This window comes from Triturus cristatus, chromosome 2_1 (assembly GCF_964204655.1).
Source record: "Triturus cristatus chromosome 2_1, aTriCri1.1, whole genome shotgun sequence".
Classification (NCBI taxonomy): Eukaryota; Metazoa; Chordata; class Amphibia; order Caudata; family Salamandridae; genus Triturus; species Triturus cristatus.
This window is the reverse complement of record NC_140581.1, coordinates 543,642,835-543,664,781: the sequence shown is the minus strand read 5'-3', so window position 1 is coordinate 543,664,781 and position 21,947 is coordinate 543,642,835.

Below are 21,947 nucleotides of genomic sequence, written 5' to 3'. Positions count from 1 at the left end.
GTCTGGTCTGCTCTGCAGGACGTGTTGATTGTCCCTCTGCAATGTGAAGGGGAGGTGCATTTTAACATTGTGTTGACATGTATGTTGACGCATTGTTCAAGTTTACATACAGACTGCATGACAATGTACATTGTGTCTGTTTAGGAGGAGCTGAATATTTGATACGGGACAGTGGACATTTGAACAACATCACAGATGTGAGGTTGTACATGTACATTCTCATCTCACAGTTTCCTGCTATGCCAGATGTGATTGGCCAGTTTCTACGCACATGCGGAGCCAGTTGTGTCCTCTGTTCTGTAGTGAAAGTGTTGCACTCTGTACCACATTGTCGTCAAAGTCGATGTCTGTGTGCTGCGTTGTGGATGGGTCACCCCTGCAGCTGTGATTTTGCTGCCCCTTAGCCCTTTGAGGCGGTGTGCCTTTGACGTCTGTGCTTCTACAGTGCTGAGATGTTGCAGACTTGGCTAATTTTGGCTCCTGGTGGGAGTTGGGACTCTTGGGCATGGTTTATCCTCAGATGTGTTGTTGCCGACAGGGGTTGTATGTGCACGTGGATGTGTCAGAGTGTGACCTGCTCCTTGCTGGATGTGTTCCACACTCAGCCACCTAGATGTCATGCAGCATGTCATGATAATTGGACAGCAGCCATGCTATTCGTAATGCAGTGTCACTTGTACTGTCAGTGTGGCTCATAGACACGCAGCTTTGCTGGGTTTAACACGTGTGCATGGGTTGGTTGTGAGATTTGTGCTGCGTGGGGAGGGACCCCTTTGTGCCCATAGTGGATGGGGGCCTACTTGTTGTTTGTATGTGTGCTGCAGTGTGCCAAGGGGATCAGGGACATGATCCAGAGTCATTTTGGGTGTGCAGTGTGCTCTACTTAATTGTGCATGTGTGCCATTGTGCCTATCTCCCCCGTCCCCCCAGTCTCTGTTCGGTACGCACCCTGGTGCTGTTTTGTCAGGTCCTGTCGAGCAGTGTCCGGACCCCCAACTCCTGCCACCGTCTCCCAACTGATGACTGTGGACACCATTTCCTCCATCTCATCCAGCTCCTGGTGTCCCACTGGACTGCCACCTCCAGTCTGCATTGCTGCCTGATGGTTGTCAGCGGGTTTCTTCTTGGTTTTGCTCTTTGCATCATTCCAGCGCCTCTTGACGTCTCCAATTGTCCTCCTCCTCACTCCGACTGCATTCACCTTGTCCAGGATGCCCTGCCATATTGCATTTTTAGGGTAGTGCAGTGGTGTTTGGGTAGTGTAGGGGGTCATGCTGGGGGTAGTGTTTGAGGGTGTAGGGTAGTGCAGTGGTGTTTGTGTAGTATAGGGGGTCATGCTGGGGGTAGTGTTTTAGGGTTTAAGGCAGTGCAGTGGTGTTTGTGTAGTGAAGGGGGTCGTGATGGGGTAGTGTTTTAGGGCTTAGGGTAGTGCAGTGGTGTTTGTGTAGTGTAGGGGGTTGTGCTGGGGTAGATTTAGGGTTTAGGGTAGTGCAGTGTTGTTTGGGTAGTGTAGGGAGTCATGCTGGTGGTAGTGTTTTAGGGTTAGGGTAGTGCAGTTATGTTTGGGTAGTGTAGGGTGTTGTGCTGGGGGTAGTGTTTTAGGGTTTAGGGTAGTGCAGTGGTGTTTGGGTGGTGGAGGGGGTAGTGTTTTAGGGTTCAGGGTAGTGCGCCCAACCAGCCACAATATCCGCGGACAAAGGGGATCCTGACTCTTTTGAACGCTCCGCCAATTGAATAATTTGGGTCAAGGGCCCTACCACGTCCAAGACCTATCAATTCCTTTCTTGGGATCCCTCATATACTTGGAGAAAAAGGTACATAGTTTCGCATCAATTTCAGGCATGTGTACCACCTTCCCCTTCAGTGAGGGTCTGGGGCATTCTCCCCTCATCCTATTCCTGACCTCCCTTTCAAGGGGTTGATGGATTTTCCCCACCACATACTCTGCCACTTTGGTGTCAGGGGTCCACTCCGCCGACCTAGGATGGTATATTTGGGTAGGCTCGAACATGTCAAAGTGGACCCCGTCCCCAACCCAGGACTGAGAGGAGTAGGACTCTGGATGCCAGGGCCACCCCAAGCCCTTCTTCTCATTGGAGGAGAAATCGTCCTCCGATACACCCTCTCATTCTAAGGGAAACCCGCCGTCGGGGTCTACAATAGTGATGACAGCGTCGCAATTTTCTCCGGACTCCTCCTACTCCTGGCAGGGTGCATGTTTTAGCGTTCGCGCATTCTTGAGGAAGGTCTCTGTAAGTTTATCAAATCCTTCCAAGTGCCTCGCGTTATGCTTAACGGCCCTTTTATTCCCCATCGCCAGCTTATCAACCTGATCCCTAAGAGGAGCCAGCACCCTAGAAATAAGCAGAGAGAGGGCTTGGTCCACTGCTGGAGGGAGAAGTTGGGGGGCCAGTCCTCCTCCACTTCCTGGTAGGAGGAGTAAAAATGGTCTTCTGGAAAAGACATGATAGCAGAGGGTGTGAGCACAGAACAAATGCCCATAAAATCCTTAAGGCAGCCCCCTCGCCGGTGTTCCAACAGCTGGGCTTTCCCCAAAGCTGTTATAAGAATAGACTGAGGCGCAAAACCAATTGCCACCACCAGGTGGTGCTGGTCACTAATGTGGCCATGTTGGGAAATCACCACGTAGCGGTGTCAAAATTAGGCGAGGGTTGGTCGGGAGTGCCATACTTTTGTCATAAGTAAGGCTGTTAGTGCTCTAGTTGTTCTTTAGAACACTCTGGGAAGCTGCAGTAGAACAAAAGGCATCAACTGACAGGCTGCTCCTGTTGAAATATAACAGGAAGATATTTGAGATCTCACTTAAAACATGTCCTAATTTTTCTTTCTACAGCACTAAACATAATTCCTATGACAAAATGAACCACCTCATTTTGTTCCTTTTTAAATTTAATGTTTTAAGAGTTACCAGTTTATTCCAATCAAGATGACTTCAGGTGTGCCATACTTTTGTCATAAGTAAGGCTGTTAGCGCTCTAGTTGTTCTTTAGAACACTCTGGGAAGCTGCAGTAGAACACAAAGGCATCAACTGACAGGCTGCTCCTGTTGAACTATAACAGGAAGACATTTGAGATCACACTTGAAACATGTCCTAATTTTTCTTTCTACAGCACTAACCATAATTTCTATGACAAAATGAGCCCCATCATTTTGTTCCTTTTTAAATGAATGTATTAAGTGTTACCAGTTTATTCCAATCAAGATGGCTTCAGGAGTGCCATACTTTTGTCATAAGTAAGGCTGTTAGTGCTCTAGTTGTTCTTTAGAACACTCTGGGAAGCTGCAGTAGAACAAAAGGCATCAACTGACAGGCTGCTCCTGTTGAAATATAACAGGAAAATATTTGAGATCTCACTTAAAACATGTCCTAATTTTTCTTTCTACAGCACTAAACATAATTCCTATGACAAAATGAACCACCTCATTTTGTCCTTTTTAAATTAAATGTTTTAAGAGTTACCAGTTTATTCCAATCAAGATGACTTCAGGTGTGCCATACTTGTGTCATAAGTAAGGCTGTTAGCACTCTAGTTGTTCTTTAGGACTCTCTGGGAAGCTGCAGTAGAACACAAAGGAATCAACTGACAGTCTCTGCCCTTGGTGGATGTACATGATTTACTGAGAATGACAGACTTCATTCTCACATGACTGAGAAAGATTATGTGAATTTAAAGAAAATATGCTCTCATTTTAGCTTTAGTTTTCTCTCAAACATGATATCCCAGCAGAAGGTTTTTCACGGGGTAAAATCACCTTAGAACACACCACAATTCCTGAAATTAGTATGGTACCATCAACAAATGAATTCTAATGTAACTAAAGTCTGTTATCACCCTTTGTAGTTCTCCTTATGGTAACACCTCAAAATCTTCGATTCACCACAATGCACTTCAATGGGGTACTATCATGTATATTGGTCCCAAGATGGCTGCCAGAAATTCCAGGATGAAGTGCTGACAGCCAATCAGATCTCACAATGAGATGTGCCATTAGGCTCCGCCCAGATAATAAATCTTTTTCTTTTTCAAATTTACACCATTTAACAAAAAGGGATCTTTCTGAACCAAGGGCTACCTTTTCGTCAAATTTGGTGTCATTCCGGTCAGCAGTTCGGGCTGTAGCCGTGTCTAAAGTTTCCTATGGGAGTTAACATGGAGTAAACACGTTTTGGGACCCCCCTTTTTTCTCGGCCCGAAACTTTTAAGATAGGAGCTGACCGGAGCGACCCACGAGTTTTGAAAATTTCGCCAAGATTCGTCAACTGACGCCAAAGAATGGGAAAGAGAATGTTACGATTTTCTTATGGATAATAGGTCCTAACTATAACTACCTACTAGTGACCGCCAGTAGGTAATATATTTATATATATATTACCTACTGGCGGTCGCCAGTAGGACCAGCCTGGGACCTCGGGGTCAGGGAAGGGCAAGGACAAGGACAAGAAGAGTAGAAAGAAGCGGTTCAGTCCGCAGGAAAACAGGATCCTGATAATGGAGGTGGTAGAACACCATCAACTACTGTGTCACTGGCAGCTAAAAATGGAATATGGCAGACCATCGTGGACAAGGTCAATGAGTGCTGAAGAGGACAATGGAAGAGGTCAAGAGCCGCTGGAATGATGTGAAGCGCAAAACCAAGCAGAAACTCGCAAACAACCGGAAGGCAGCAATGCAGACTGGAGGTGGGAGTCCAGCGCCACAGAAGGAGCTGGACGAGATGGAGGAAATGGTGTCCACAGTCATCATTGGGAAGACGGTTGCAGGAGTTGGGGTCCCAGACACTGCTCAACATGACCGGACACAACAGCAACAGGGTGCGTAACGACCAGGGTCTGGGGGGACGGGGGGTGATGGGCACAATGGCACACATGCACAAGTAAGCATAGCACATCTGCGAACAAACCATGCCCCAGGCCCCCAACTCCCACCAAGAGACCAATGCACCCAAGTATGCAACATCTCAGCACTGTATAGGCACAGAAGTCAGAGGCACACTGCATTAAGGGATAAGGGGCAGCTAAATCAGAGCTGCAGGGGTGACTCCCCCAAAATGCAGCACACACACATTACATGCAGAGCACAACATTGACAAGATGTGGCACAAACCGCAACACGTCCACAACAGAACAGAGGACACGACTGGTGCCGCTTGTGTATATAAACTGGCCAATCACATATGGTATTGCTGGGAAATGTGAGTTGACAATGTACAAGTACAAACACACATCCGTGATGTTGTCGAAATGTCCAATCTCCCGCATCAAATAGGCAGCTCCCCCAAACACTCACAATGTACACTGTCATGCAGTCTGAATGTAAACATGTACAATGAGTCAACACACATGTCAATCAATCAATCAATCAATCAATCAATCAATCATTTGTAAAGCGCACTACATACCCGCGAGGGTCTCAAGGCGCTGGGGGGCCACTACTGATCGAACAGCCATGTCTTGAGCATCCTCCTGAATGTCAGCAGGTCTTGGGTCTGTCGTAGGCTCAGTGGGAGGGTGTTCCATGTCTTGGCGGCGAGGTGGGAGAAGGATCTCCCGCCGGTGGTTGTTCTTCGGATGCGCGGGACGGTGGCGAGTGAGAGGTCGGTGGAGCGTAGCTGGCGGTTGGGGATGTAGAAGGAGAGCCGTCTGTTGAGGTAGGCTGGGCCGGTCTTGTGCAGTGCCTTGTGTACGTGGATGAGAAGCTTGAAGGATATCCTCTTGCTGACGGGGAGCCAGTGCAGGTCCCTCAGGTGGGGGGTGATGTGGCCGTGGCATGGTACGTCGAGGATCAGTCGTGCCGAGGCATTTTGGATGCATTGTAGACGTTTGATGAGCTTGGTCGGGGCTCCCGCATAGAGGGCGTTTCCGTAGTCAAGTCTGCTGCTGACAATGGCCTGGGTGACTGTCTTTCTTGTATCTGTCGGGATCCATCTGTAGATCTTGCGGAGCATGCGGAGGGTGTTGAAGCACGAGGAGGAGATGGTGTTGACCTGCTTGGTCATTGAGAGCGTTGAGTCGAGGATGGTTCCCAGGTTGCGTGAGTGGTTGGTGGGTGTCGGGGCTGCTCCCTGTGCCATCGGCCACCAGGAGTCGTCCCAGGCTGAAGGGTTGGAGCCGAGGATGAGGACCTCCGTCTTGTCTGAGTTCAGCTTCAGACGGCTGTTCTTCATACAGTCGGCAATAGCTTTCATTCCTTTGTGGAGGTTGGCTTTGGCAGTGAAGGGGTCCTTGGTGAGGGAGAGGATCAGTTGAGTGTCGTCGGCGTAGGAGATTATGTTGAGGTCATGCTGTCGGGCGGCGTGTGTGAGCGGGGCCATGTAAATGTTGAACAGTGTCGGGCTGAGGGAGGATTCCTGGGGTACGCCACAGATGATCTCGGAGGCTTCGGACTGGAATGGGGGAGGCGGACGCTCTGGTTCTGCCAGAGAGGAAGGAGGTGGTCCATTCCAGCGCCTTGTCTCGGATCCCTGCGGCGTGGAGGCGTGTGCGTAGTGTGCGGTGGCAGATGGTGTCGAAGGCGGCAGAGAGGTCTAGGAGGATTAGTGCTCTCGCCATTGTCCAGCAGGGTCCTGATGTTGTCGGGGGCGGCAATGAGGGCGGTCTCGGTGCTGTGGTTTCTGCGGACCCCTGACTGGGAAGGGTCCAGGATTCTGTTTTCTTCGAGGTATCGGGTTAGCTGTCTGTTGACGATTTTCTCAATGACCTTGGCCGGGAAGGGGAGCAGAGAGATGGGCCGGAAGTTCTTGAGGTCTCTTGGGTCAGCCTTGGGTTTTTTCAGTAGGGCGTTGATCTCGGCGTGTTTCCAGCTCTCTGGGAAGGTTGCAGTCTTTGAGAGATTGATGACGTTGCGCAGGTAGGGTGCGATGGAGCTGCTTGCTTTGTTGAAGACATGGTGCGGGAAGGGATCTGATGGAGAGCCGGAGTGGATTGCGCTCATGGTCTTGATGGTGTTATCGATGCTCACGTTGGCCCAGGCTAGCAGGGGGTCGTGCTCGATGGTGTGCGAAGGGTCTGTTGTGTTGCTGTCTGTTGGGTCTGACTGGGTGACATGTGAACACAATGTCAAACTGCATATCCCCTTCACATTGCAGTGGGAAATCCAACACCTCCTGCAGAGTAGGCCGAACCTCTCTTCTCTGATGACAAAGAGGACCATCACATCTTCGACTCCGACGCCCTTCAACAGCTCGTGGAGAGCCTCCGCAGCCCAGTTCCAGGAGCAGGGCATCCCAGCTGCTATGAGGAGAACCCACCCCCGCACAGGACACACAGCAGGCAGCACCCACCACCACGGCTGCCTCCCAGCACCCCCATGACAAACACATGGCTTTCCAACGCCGTGTGTTGGGGTGCCAGGAGAAGCTGGCTGAACAGGTGCAGGTGGGGTTCATCCGTATGGCAGACAAACTAGATGCCATATGCGGGTGTCCAAGTCCCATCAGGGACCACTCACAGTCCCTAACAGACACCCACAGTCCGCTCCATGCTTTCCAACGAACCATGGCTGACATCGCCAGAGTCTTGACTCTGAGACAAAAATGATTGTATAGTTAGAGTTGCTCCAGTGATCTCGCCCAGGAGTTGGGACCCATGCGGAGGCTCATGGAGAACATGGAGCAGATGCGGGCGGAAAGAGCGGCTGCCAGGGCTGCACACCAGCGAGAGGTAGCTGGGTCCCTCAATGCCCTAAAGACCATCCTCATGGCATTGCTGCCACAAGGCCTGGTGCTGATGCATGCTGCTGCAACCACTCCATCCACATCTCTGGCCCCTGATGTGTCAGTGCCACAGAGTGTGGCAGACATTCCACCTGCGGCCCCTGAGGTGTCACTGCCACACAGTACTGGAGGCAGGACCCCACCCCCCACATGAGAGGCACACACAACAGCAGAGGACGAAGATGCAGATGAATCTGCCTCCGTGGTCAGAAGGACGCAGTAGCATCCATCTCCGCCATATGGCCTGTTTCTGCTTGGTTCTGCCCTCTGCATAATCACCTTCCCCTGTCCCCTGATGCACTCTGCGACACTCACCTTGGACCGCGACATGGACTGCCATATTCTGTTGGGTCACCAATGACACAGCTATCAGACTGTGGACTGAACTCCTCTTCTTCTGATGTACCTGTCATTCCCTGAAGGACTCTGGCTGGCCCGCCACGGGCAAACAATGTAAGGAGGGGTTTGCATGGCCTTGTACTGCTCCAGCTTCAAAACTCCACTAAATATGCAATAAACATTCATGTTCACACAGATGTGTCATGTCTATGATCTTTCAAGTGTGGAAGTATGGATGAATGTAGGATCAGTGATTCCCCCTTACGTCCTTGTTGCTCATGTTGTGGGACTTGGGTCACAGGGTGACCCATTGCCGATTGCGGCCCGGGTTGCGCCGATACTACAATGGAGACACCTGCATTAGATACTTCCTTGTCCAGCCCAGGATGAAACGATGCCCAGAGCCCCGGGGTCATTGTTCACACCCTTACGCTGGACTGGCATACGCCAGGTCACCCCACTCTGCTTACGCTCACAGGGGGGGCGACAACGCTACATGTCCCGGGTCTTCCCTGTAGGGATCTGCTGCTCACAGGTCTAGTTGGCAGCATGCCACAGCCACTCCCTCATGGCTGGTTTACACCCACACCACGCCCATCCAGCAGAGCCATCACAGGACATGTGACCCTGACAATAAAAGGGCCTGGCGTATATGCTGGATACCATTTCCACTCTCTAACTGGGTGTCTCCATGTGGGTATCATTTATGCATGAGGGCCTAGGGCCCTGCCACCTCACATTGCTCAGTGCCTGGGGTGACATCATGGCATACACACCACGAGACTCAATCATAAAGGGTCCATGGCTTGCGGTGCTCAGACTTGGTGGCACCGGATACACTGCGGCAGGCACAGGCACACCGCCATGGGACAGTGTCTTTCAGGGCACTGAGGTATGGGCACCTAAAGTGCTGAGCGGGAGTGCAGCCTGCGATGATGCGCTGTCCAGAATGGTAGGATTAATGTGAGCCCTGCTGGACCGCAATGTAGTCCTGAGCCAGTGGGCCTTGCGGGCCTACTGCCACGTGGCGTTGGCTTGCGGTTCACAGAGTTAGTGGCACCTCAAGAGCTGAGCGGGTGTGCACTGATGTGATCTCTGCCATTGCAAAATCAAGACCCAGAATCAAGTGTGTGACCTGGCGGTCCACGGTGCGGGGCTGCATGATGTGGAGGGTGCCATGGTCGCGGGCCCCGGGCTTGAAGCTAGCACCGGCTTGTGGTGGGCCCGCTTGGAGACACGCCGGTGGCGGAAGGTGAGCAGTGAGGTCTGGTTGCGCAGAGGCGGGCAATCACCGCTGGGCGGCGGGAGGGGCTGGAGTACAGCAGCCTGTGTGCACGGGGTGGGCAAGCGTTGATGGCATGTGCAACTGTATGGACTCTGCCATTCATGTCTCTGGCAACTGTTTCAATAAGGGACCTGGGGGGCTGCAGTGTATACTGGCACATGGTTCTCTCTCTCACACTCTCTCTCCCTCTCCTTCTCTCCCACTCTCCCTCTCCCTCTCTCTCTCTCTCTTTCTCTATAACTCTATCTCTATCTCTCTTTCGCTCTCTCTGTACTTTGATGAGCGCATGACACACCTTCTTATCTAGATTTTTGTCTTGCAGGCTGTGACTTACAGGATGTCCTGGGATGACCCGCCATGACTCTTCAGAATTGTTGTTTTGGGTTTATTCTGCAATAAACAAAATGTTCTAAGATGAATGTATGATTCTCCTTTTTCTGTCCACACATGTATGTTAGGTGTTGTGAATGTGCGACTTCATGTGAATTGTTTGCTTTGGGATTTCGTAGAGTTGATGTGCAATATCTTTGTCCAAAGGAGGGGGGTGGTGCGCGGGGTAGGGCCCGGGGGCGATCCTGGGGGTGGTGGCAGTGGGTGTTGTTGCCCTATTGGGGCTCCGGGCTGCATGTTCAGTTGCTCCAGGGCATCTGCTGTTCTTCATCTGTGGCTCTGGGCTGTGCTCCCTTGTCTGGTGCCAGTTGTCGTCCGACTTTTCACCAGGTAAGAGCAGGTGCTAAGAACCTTCAGCTAACACACCTTATCACATGATTTGTCTTCTTATCGCCGATCTGGCTGATCATTGAGAATGTTGCGGAGTAGTGTTGTTGCGGCTTTTGTCACGGGAACGCCTACTCTGCATCTCATTAACGTGACTTGCCGGGGTCATCTGTAGCGATGATTTTTGCAGTTGCTATTGCAGGTAAACTGGTGATATGGGTTGTTAGCACCAGCTTGTGAATGGGGCAATACATTTATCACGACTTTGGTTGCGATAAGGTGCCGATAACTCGGCGATAGATCCTTGAGAATATACCCGTATATCTGTAAAGGAATTCAGAGCAATTATACTTTTAAAGCAGCTAGTCAGAAGAGCTGTAAATATTAGAACAGCATTATAGTACAATAAACTAAACTGGTAATCCTACCCGAATTAAGGGGCACAGATAAAGTAATTTCTCAATTGAATTATTGCAAACAATTTTTGAGTTTTTAAAAGCATTTCAGTGCACCACAGAATCAGTACATGACCTCCCCCCCAGATTAGAAATAGTGAAACTAGTGGTTGCTGTCATCTTAGTATTTTGTAGAAGTGTAGGCTAAATCACAAATGGTGTTTTTCATACTACAGTGCTCGTTGTTGGTACAGGCAGTTGTGTGATGTCTTATTACTTTCAACGTCTCATTCACTTTATATTAGTGCATCACATACGTGTCCTTCCGAACCAAAAATAGTTCTATATATCGTATGATTTAATATATAGTTTTGTTTTCTGTCAGAAGGGCTACATAACAAATCACGTAAATGTGAGAAAATCCTTCTTCTTGTGTGATCATCGCCACTTTTGGTTGACTGGTATCACTGTATGTTTGTTAGCTCTGTGTGCTGGGCCACTTCGGCATTCTGCCCCCTAAAATCATGACAAAATTGCCATATGTCCTACTTTTCTAGGAGGACCATGGTATATCGTAGTAAAAAACACCAATAGCAGGGAAAGTTAAATGTCACCCATGGACTGCAGCATGTGGTGCTATCCAATAGGCTGTTGTGTTTCGATTTAGATGTCCGTATATAGGTTTTCCTAAATCATGTCCTTATAAAGGCACAATTCGCATTGCCCTTATTTAGGCAAAGAATCCAAGTCCATATTTAGGCATTAGCCATGCTATCCAAATACAGGCATGGTCACCTACATCCATCCACCCCAACGTCACAACGAGTTATTAGAAACCAGACCCTTAAGCCTTTGGGACTTTCCCTAGCTAGGATTATTGATTTCTCCAAGAACTCATCTATTATGCATGAACTACTATGCCTTAGGGGTTCATTCATGAGATCTTCCTCTGCCGGACTTTACATCAATGCTAACATTCCTAAGCACTTTTCAGGTATAAATATACCTTCCCTTACCATGGCAAACCATGGCTCAGCTGCACAGCTCGATATGGCTCACCACAGCAAGTTCGGAAGGGAATTTGAGTCCCCGCCTGACCAGACGCTGTCATCCCTGTTCGCAGAGAATCCAGCTTCCAGTGTTCTGACTCCCTTTGCGGGGTGTTAGAGTTTGAGACCCAGAAAGAGATTCCCACCTCTCTCATTCTAAGGTATGTAGCTGACTAGAACCTAGAGGGACTCTTGGCATATGCAAAACTATAACTTGCCATAGTATAGAATACAGCACCTACTTCTTACCTTGTACTACACTTAGGTTAGGTACACTGGGTAGAACTATTTAGAAGCATCAGACGAGTATCCACTTTTTAGCCTATGTTGTTTATGTATGTGTATATGAATATATGTCACAGCTAGAAGACAATGCTAGTGCAATATTATTTCTTCTTACTGCTTACTCTGTACGTATTATATCTCACATACTGTCTTGTGATTGTAACAGCTCATATCTCTTACTTGAGAAACAAGACTGTTCAATAAATCCTTTTTATTGAAACGCCCGTCTATCTATTTCTGTGTAACTCTGAAGAAACTAAGCATGCACGATTGCATGAGTGAAACTGTTATCTGTTGTTTCCACAATTCTGAGACATGTTCCGATTCTAAAGGGAAACAAAGTTGTCATGTTTATGCGGTTGCCAGAAACTACTCCGTTCTTGTTTATTCAAGGAGTTTCTAGTGGACTCTGAGTGAGCTGGCACCCAAAGTAATTACGTTTAATGTACTCAATAGAGGCATACTGACCTCAGTCCTCTGCCACAACTATAGTGTATATTATTCCAATGCGCAGAGCCTATAAGGGAAATAGGAACTACACTACATGGCGCCCAACGTGTTTGGTTAGGCAGTAATTTAACGCCAGATACTGAAGTAACTCAGTCGTGCTTTTCTCAGAGACCCCTACTCATAATACTCCATAAGACGTCTGGAATAGCTAGGGTTAATATCCGCCATAGCTGAGTAGGACGAAAATCCTATGTATTAGCTGTTTGGTTTGTTCAACGTTGAAGGATACAGTGTTCCAAAATATTGTGCACCTTATCTATGCTTCCTTGAAACTTGTTCTACATTTTTCAAAAACAATGTCCCAAAACAGGGATAATAATACCGCGACCGGTGAGGCTGTGACTGACCAAGTCGTAACAGGTTTTAATCTGACAGGTTTAAATGAAACCGATGAGGGTGTTATAAAGAGCCATGATAGAGGCACATGAATCTTTTCAGACAGAAGTATTCTATTCATGGATAGTATTCCCAGAATCAAATCCAGTAACAAAAGTGTTTCACTTCTATAAAGAAGATGAACCTCCTGAGGAATATATTCCCTTCAAGGATGTTGAAATTCCGCTCACCTACCAGGAGCATAATCTCTGGTTTAAAGGCATCCTAAAACATTACAATCACATTACCAGGCTCGGTCCACTAGGTAGACCAGGAGCAACATGGCCGATTTTAGCCAGCTACACACCTCATCCTAAAATATCGAAGAGATGTCAGACGATGAATTATATTGTACCATTCATGCCTCACAGATGCTCAACCAACCAGCACATGTCAATATTCTCTCAGAGAGTATTAAAGCCCTTATAAAAACCAAATTATGCAAATTACAAGTATATTTTAATCAATAAAAACCTGTCACAGCATACAATTTATATCATAGCAAAAATGTTAAAAACACTTTAAAAACACATACATTGAATGACTCAGTTCTCAATAAATACAATATTCCTAAAGGAGAGTAAATGTAGACAATAAACTCTGTCATGTACGCGCTAATTTGGATCCATGATACACAGCAGAGGGCACAGTTCTTGATTCCCTGTCACTGTTTGACTGCTGAATTGTCCAAATTTAACAACACAGTTGGGCGTCGACGCGTTTCATTCTCAATAAAACCACCTTCAACAGGACAAATAAAGATATATTCTCCTTAACACAGCTTTAATCTCACCTAATGTAAGATAAAAACAAGATATAACAATCCTTAGTAGGAGACATCCTTATGAGTATGCCTAGACATAGCTCTAAATCTCATTTAATGTAAGTGAGATAATAAACAATACCAACTTTATTAAGATATTCCAACCCAGCACAGGTTCAAATGTGTATTAGATCACAATATTTCAATCAACAGACATTACGATATATATGTATACATCCTCATTGCAAAGTTAACTTTATTGCTATTTTAACTTTTTTATAAGTGCTCCAATCATTCAACAGTTTCAGCATCTCCCTGCTCCTCCCATCCAACATTTTGCTCTTTCATATTGTACATAACCACACTCTTATTTGTTTTATTATTATTATTACTCACCGGTGCAACAGCACTTCAGTGAGCGGTACTCCCAGTGTACAGTGGAGAACGTGATCCACCTACTGGGATCTGTTGGGATTATCAAAGAGAAATTACTTTAAGGAAATTGATTATTATAATGTCATGAATCTCAGCTGTCACGCTTAATTAGACATACAGAGGTTAGAAGGAGACCATCCACGATATAAGGGCGACGTTCTGTTAGCTTCAAGAGATGATATTAAAGTTCTTCCCTATAAGGAGAGTATTGAACATAATATAAGTGTTACGAGTCTCAATAAATAAATATTATCGCTTCACTGTGACTTGCAAATCTCAATAAATAAATATTATCACGTTACTGTGACTTGTTCATATCTCACCTAAAGATTTGTTGTATATATAGGGATGGTGCAATCAGACTCTGTTTCAATAGGACTCCCTCATAATATATTACTAGAGTTTTAAACATCCTGGTTTCAAAGGAAGTAAAAATATATATTTTTAGTTAATTTGCTCTAGGTTGTTAGTACAAAAAAGGTCACAGATCTAAATGTATACTTCTCACCGTTATGGCGTCAGAGGCGCGTTTTAACATTCACTTCCTTCTGATAGCGTGGTGGCATTTTTCGTGGCTAAATAAGCACAAATGGAAACAATGTCTAAATAATGTTTGTATTGTCCTACATTCTCTCTCGTTTTTCGCGGTTGATTAAACACAAACGGAAATAGTGTCTGAACCATTTCTATATATCGTCCTACAGTGTTAGTCTCTGCTCTCTCATTTTTCGTGGTTAAATAAACACAAATGGAAATAGTATCTAAACAATTTCTCTATATCGTCCTACTGTATCTCTCTCTGGCCCACAGTGCCTAGTGGAGAGCGATGAAGTCAATAATACCGTCCACGAGGAGAAACGCATTTGTCACTGTTCTAGCCATCCTTATCCTCCACAGTGGATTTAAAACATTAGTAGATGTCATGTAAAATGACACTCCGGGGGTTTGTTTATTAATAAACATGCCTAGAAGTGCCCCATTCTAGTGTTACATCGATAAGGATCTATGTGGTCCCTTCTAGGTCTGACTCAATCCCCGCAATGAGTCCGCCTCTAAATCCGAATCGTGTCCCGACTGTGACCCGCCCGTATTTAAGCCAAAATCAATCTACCATTCAGGCATCCTCACCTTTTAATTCCAATGGTTAGCTACCCCTGATATGTGGCCTCGATCGTGGAAAGTGTGGTAGATAAGAGCTCGTCTTCCAACTGCCATTTATTTCTGTCTCCCGCATACATAATTGAGTCACCGCACCCAATACATGTATTTTGCATAATTTGGTTTTTATAAGTGCTTTAATGCGTTCTGAGAGAAGATTGACATCTGCTGGTTGGTTGAGTATCTGTGAGGCATGAATGGTACAATATAGATCTTGACCAAAGGGAAACCTTTTTTTAATTTACGGTTATTGGGAGCTCCATGCCTTTGATGTATAGAGCCCCCTCTCCTATGTTTTCAAGACGATGGATTACTCACTCAACTCAAAGAGTTAATAAAAATTTACAGACAGTTAGTCCAATATGTCATGCGGACTTTCACAGACCAACCACTATTAACCATTCCAAATCAAACCCCTCACCAGGGGAATACACTAAAAATTACTCCACAGACTTTACACGCAGTCATGGGTAAAATGCCCACAAAACGTGAACAAATTCCATTCTGGATAGCTCAAAAAATTACACAAATCGAAGCAGTATTTCCTAATACTAGCCCTTATGAGAATCACAGAATCCTAACAATCTGTTGACCAATGGAGATCACACCACATCTGGAAGACTGCACCACTTGGGGCACAGTCTATGCTGCCATCTATACTAAAACACATGGTGTTCCGTCTATTGCGGTAATTATACGGTGTAGAAACTGCTCTGAATTTTGGTATGAAATTACTAAAAATCTTCGACCAGGTCTCAACAATAATATTATCTAATATTAAAGGGGAGGCAGCATCAGTGGCGATCTGCCAACACTTAAGGGAATTTAATGTAACAGAACATCAACAAGAACTACCCAGAATAATAGAAAAATCCAATGAAGAATTAAGCAGAGATAGTTTTGGTGGAAAACCAGTTAAACCACAACTGTCTGAATGTCCTGAGAAGGACTTTATTAAACACAATCCTACATCTTCTAAAAAGAACTGGGAAAATAACAAACAACATTCAAAAGAGAAACGTTCTCACTCCCGAGGTAGGTCTCCTCAAAAGGAGCCCTCTGGTATAACCTCAGGAATAGGGATAATTTCAGAAAACCTGACAGATATCAGGATACTGATACATGCTCCTCTCGTACCTTTCAGATATCGTCACAGACATCCAAAAGAAGAGGACAGTCAGATCACAAAGAAGAACGCGTGAAGTCCAAAGACGATCAACACGTTCAGAAAAACAAACCAAAACCTCAATTCAATAAGAAGAAGGTAGCAGGTCTGAAGATCAGACATGCCGAGAATTCAGAGAACACAACTCAAGAACAAAGAATGGGCTCAGAAAATGATCGACAGTGCAGCAGAAGTAACAATAGTTTGCCAGAACCTGAAGGAACTTCTGGAGATAGTGGACTTGAATGAGTACATCACAGTTGAGACTGTAGCCACCAGGGTTAGTACTCCACAAAGGTTATATGAAATAACACTCCGGATGGAGGGAGACATACCAAGAAAAGTGAGAGCACTCTTTTGGGGAGAAACTTTCAAGAGGTTATGATATACTTCTAGCAGAACATGACTGGCCACCAAAATTTGTCAGGGAGTGCCCACATGGCGAAGACATCATTATGCCAGCCTTCTCCAACCAATACACCTAAAATATACATATGCCAGGAAATGGGCAGTTGCCCAGGCCCCAGCATTACACAAAAATCACAGAGGATGAGATGAGGAATCACCTCACCACAAGATACAGTTAAAAAATCAACCTACTGCACAAAGGCAGTACCCAATTAAGCAAGAAGCTAAACAAAACAGGTCAGGGAGATCTTAGATCAACTTGAATACCAAGGGGTGATTGAAACATGCACCTCATCAATGAACAATCCTTTGTTTCCTGTTTCCAAACCAGACAATACATATCGTCTAGTTTTGGATTACAGACACCTGAGCATTTGTTCTAAGACTTTTGCAGTGCAAAATGTAGGCCTGGGCGAAAATGTTGTTCCGTTCGCGGAAATTCCGATAATTTTACATTTTCGTGTTCCGCGGAAAGCGCGAAAATGTCAAAATTTCCGCATTCCGCAGCTTAGCGATAATTTGGTTCTTGCTCGCACTGTAAAATAATACATTCTCGCGCGCGATCGCCTTACCTGAATCCCTGCATTCGCCAACAAGTTTTCTTGATCCGGTCGCGTTCTCCATGAGATGTTGTATTGTTGTTAGCCATTTGCGCTATCTCGCGACAGTTCGCGCCCGCAGTGACGTCATGCGTCGCGCGATCACGTCTTTCTTCTCGCGATCATGCACCGCGACACAACTGAAAACATGATGGCCGCGCCCGAGAGCAACCACATGGGTAAGTTGGCGAGACGCAACCATGCAGAAAATCTCGCGAACATGCGGGAAAAAAACTTCCGCATCTTCGCGATATTTCCGCGTGTTTGCGATAATTTTTAACATTTTCGCGATAATTTGCAAAAGTGGATTTCGCAAATTCCGCCCACCCCTAGCAAAATGCACACAGTACAGCATTAATGAATAACATTGTGCTTGAAAAATATAAAAAAAACATTAGACATTTCAAATGGTTTCTTTTGTCAAAACAAATCACCTGAAAGTAGGTACTTGATAGCTTTCTCAATAATGGGTCCCAGCGTCACTTTTGTCGACTTCCAGAAGGGTTCAAGAACAGCCCGGGGTTATTCTCACCAAAGGTAACAGAGTTACTACAAATTTATGATGCTGAGGCATTGTCATATGTCGATGACATCTATCTGACAGATGATGACCTGGATAGGCACTTGAACAGGGTGAAAACCATAATACTGGGCCTCGGCTCGGAGTGCTATAAATTCAACTTTAAAAAATCCAGAATTGCCCATCTCAATGTCCTTTTCCTAGGATATGAGCTTTCAAGTGAAGGCAAAAGCCTGACAGCTAACTTTTAGAAAAGTGTGCGCTGCTCCAACCTCCAAAAACGCTGAAAAACTTAGTCGATTCTAGGTTTCCTAAATTTTGAAAGAACTTACATTCGAAATTACACAGAAAGGGTTAAACCTCTCTACGAATTAATCAAACCTGATTTCAAAAATTGGACACAGAAACACAGATATACTGCGATCACTTCAAGCTGACATGTTAGTAACAAATCACTAACAAACGCGTAAATACACGCAATTTAGTGATCCGAATAATTTCGGGTCAATGCGGATTCACCTACTTAACTTTTAATGAAGGTGAAAAAGTACCAATTGCATACAAATCACATTTGTATACACAAGCGGAAATGAGCTTCACTTCAACAGAAAAAATTCTGACAGCAGTTCAAACCACTGTAGCAAAAGAAAGAGCACTAGCTCAGTGGAAACACATTATTGTTGTATCTCCAGTATCAGCCTTATAGGCAGTTACAAAAGTGAGCATTCCAAATGCAAAAGCTTTACATCCAAGATGGATACAATGGGTTAATTCTCTTGCTGCAACGGATGTTGAATACGTTTTTGATGCTTATTTAAAAACACAAGCATTCCTGCAATATGAACATGAATGTACTCTGCTTATTGAGATTCTCCTTCTTGATCATGACGAATGTATAATTTATACTGACGGATCAGCACAACCCGCTACAGGGAGTAAGCAAGCTTACAGTGCAGCGTGTGCAATCGTTAAAGGTTGCATGCGCGATGGTATATTCCGACCAATAGTCACTAAAACACAATCTCTAGGAGAATGTACAGCTCAGCAAGCTGAGCTACAAGCATTCAAATTGGCACTTGAAAATATGGATTGCAAATTCCCCACACTTATAGTGTGCGATTCTTTTTACTGTGTTCAATCATACAATGAATATTTACAGAATTGGCTTCACAATGGTTTCAAAGATGCAAAAGGTGGCACAATCAAGCATAAAACGCTTTGGGAACAAGTAGGTCAGTTGCGAAACGGACTACAAAACACTCACATGATACACACGCTGAGTCATCAATGTGATGGCGTTCACGTTGCAGGGGATTAATTGGCTGACGAAGCCACGAAGGGGGCTGTGCAAACGGCTTCCATAGCTGCGATCACTCGTTCAAAAACAAGAATAGACACTGAGATATTGTTGGCTGTCAATGCATCAAGCAAAGACAGTGGTGCAGCCTTACCTAAAAAAAATTCCACTCAAATACTCGTATTTAATTGATGCAAACAAAGTTCCGTTTGCTTTGAATCCCTGGAGTGGGGGATAGGGTAATTCCAAACATGGAAGGTAGATTAGGACTAATCCTAGCAGCACATGAAGGGATAGCATCTGCCCATGCAGGTGTTTCTGCCACAGTATCGTTATTAAAACAAAGATAATGGTGGCCCGGCATTAGGAAACAGACCAAAAACTATGTTTTGGAATGTGAAATATGCCAGCAGATGAAAGTCTCTACAGTGAAATGTCCTGCGCAGACACCCCTGTTAATTTCAGATAAACCATTAGCTTGTGTTTACCTGGATCACTGCGGTCCCTTGCAAAGGGATGGAAACTATAAATATATCATGGTCGCAGTGGATTTGTGTTCAAGGTTCCTATGGATATGGCCTCAGTGCTCAGCTGACGCTCGAACTGTTATAAAAGATTTGCGAATCTTACACGCAATTGGCACGCTACATTCTGTCCAAATGCCTGCGGTTAGCTCTTGAGCTTACAAAGAAGCCATGGCCAGTTTGGGAGTTGCATTTGCGGTACTCCTCTCCGTTTCATCCTGAGGGAAATTCTGTTGTGGAAAGGAAAAACTGGGACATAAAGCATTCTATAACTGCTAGGGTATTAGGTTTGGGTGATCGGTGGGTCAAACATCTTAATGGGGTCCAACGCTTATTAAATAATTTACCAAGAAGTTCTCTGGGGTGGTCACTCCATATGAAATCCTATTTGGGACAAGAATGTGGGTTCCAGATCTCGAATGTAAAGTCACAGTGGTGGAAAATAAACCATTTGATATCAAAGATCGTTTGGCTGTATTACAGGACTTAAATGAACCAAGATCGAAACAAAGCAACGTGTTCCTGAAGCCAACCACCACTGGGTAAATTCTAGCCATCCTAGCAAGGCCTATCTGGATCCCAAAGCTTGGGGATCTAGTCAGAGAGAAGATCGTGGACAAGAAGGAATTTGGGCCTTCTTACAGACAACCAGTACCTGTCCTAGCCATCCACGGAACAAGAACAGTACTTCTGCCGCCCCTTGCTGTAAAAAGGAGAAAAGATTAGTGTCAATGGACCTCATCAAACCACACTATGTGGCCAATGCTAAGCAGTGGGCCTTGTGGACTCTGACCAAGTAGCAGAAGCACTCCTCTAGCTACTATACAAGAGGCTCAAACTGAAAGACTCATCACCATCGAGAATTCAGCAGTAAGAAATGAAGAACTAAGCAACAATGCTATGGAACTCATTCCTCTTGAAACCCAAATAACAGTTTGCCCTGATACACCTGTTTACACCAACGTAACACATGATCAACTGGTGCCAGCGATTTCAACGAATCCTGATGCAATTTCAACCATTGACAGAACTGCCTCTGGCTATTTCATTAACTTTGATACGTTTTCTGAGGATCCAAGCGAACCGGAAACGACGCCAGCCAAAAGAACTTTCTAAGAACGAGGACAAGACATTTTTCATCTCCTGAAAAAGACTTATCTGATTTCACCATGGATTGAAGTATTGATTATTTCTGGAATACTTTTCTTTCTGCTTTGGCTAGCTTTAGTAATAACTCTAAGCATGCTGATAAATGGAAGATATATTCACTTGGACACAGAAAGTAAAAATGTGAACTTACTTTTGAAACCACACAAATCATCCCATCATGAAGCAAGAGATTTGTCAGCAGTGAACATCACAGCTGTTCCTATACAAGATGGTATAGTTTGGGACAAAACGGATTATGATATATTCGGCCCGTCTGAACTTTTGAAGATTCCACACTTATTTAAAATTTCATTAAGTGACTTTATTACCTATTCTGATGATTGGGACTTTGAGACTGTTAATAACATGATGTCTGATCTAGAAAGGTCTGCTGCATTCTCTAACCATGAATACTTAGAGGGTTCAACAGACTATGAACAGCTTTATTGTTACAACCACTATGGTCATCATTTCTTGCATATATCTGCAACACCTAGAAATGTATTTATGTAAAACCAATGGGAACATTGTCCTACACCACCAAGGGGTAGCTCAAAAATGTTTGCAATGAAGTTTCCATATTTTTCAGGGTACAATACATCCAATCCGGAAACATTTTTCTTTAAAAATATGAACAAAACAGGAACAAAAAATATGTTAACTAATACAAAACAGATTTATTCTGCAGCCTTTATTGCCCAACTGTCTAGACAGGGTTTCGACTTTTGGAAAGACACAATTGACACAAAATCTGTCTGGGGTAGAAAAGATTGGCAAGTGCGGGAAATAGAAGCTTTGTTTAGAGCCTGCATCATCCCACAGCAAATAATGTTTTAGAATGACACTGTCCAACAAACGTCTTGCCTTGGGTTAGCCAAGATCAAAGACATGAACACACCGTCCATACCTACACCTGCAAGTAATATCCCTACACAGGGGGTGGTCGACGTGCATACTATTTTACAAAACCATAGATCATCCCCTGAATGGGGAAAATGGTTGCTCTGGCCCACAGACACAAACATCTGTCAAGAAAGATTCCTGAACAGAACACAGGGTTTTACAATCAGTAGGCCAGACCCACGTTATGTTCAAAGACAGCATCCAGGGGTAGTAACAACATACAGTGTAGGAAAATTATGCCTTGATTGGATACATAAATCTACAGTAGAGGATGTGAAACAACACTTATATTTACTTAAAGAAGACACAGACCTTAGGGATTTCTTGCTAGGTCAG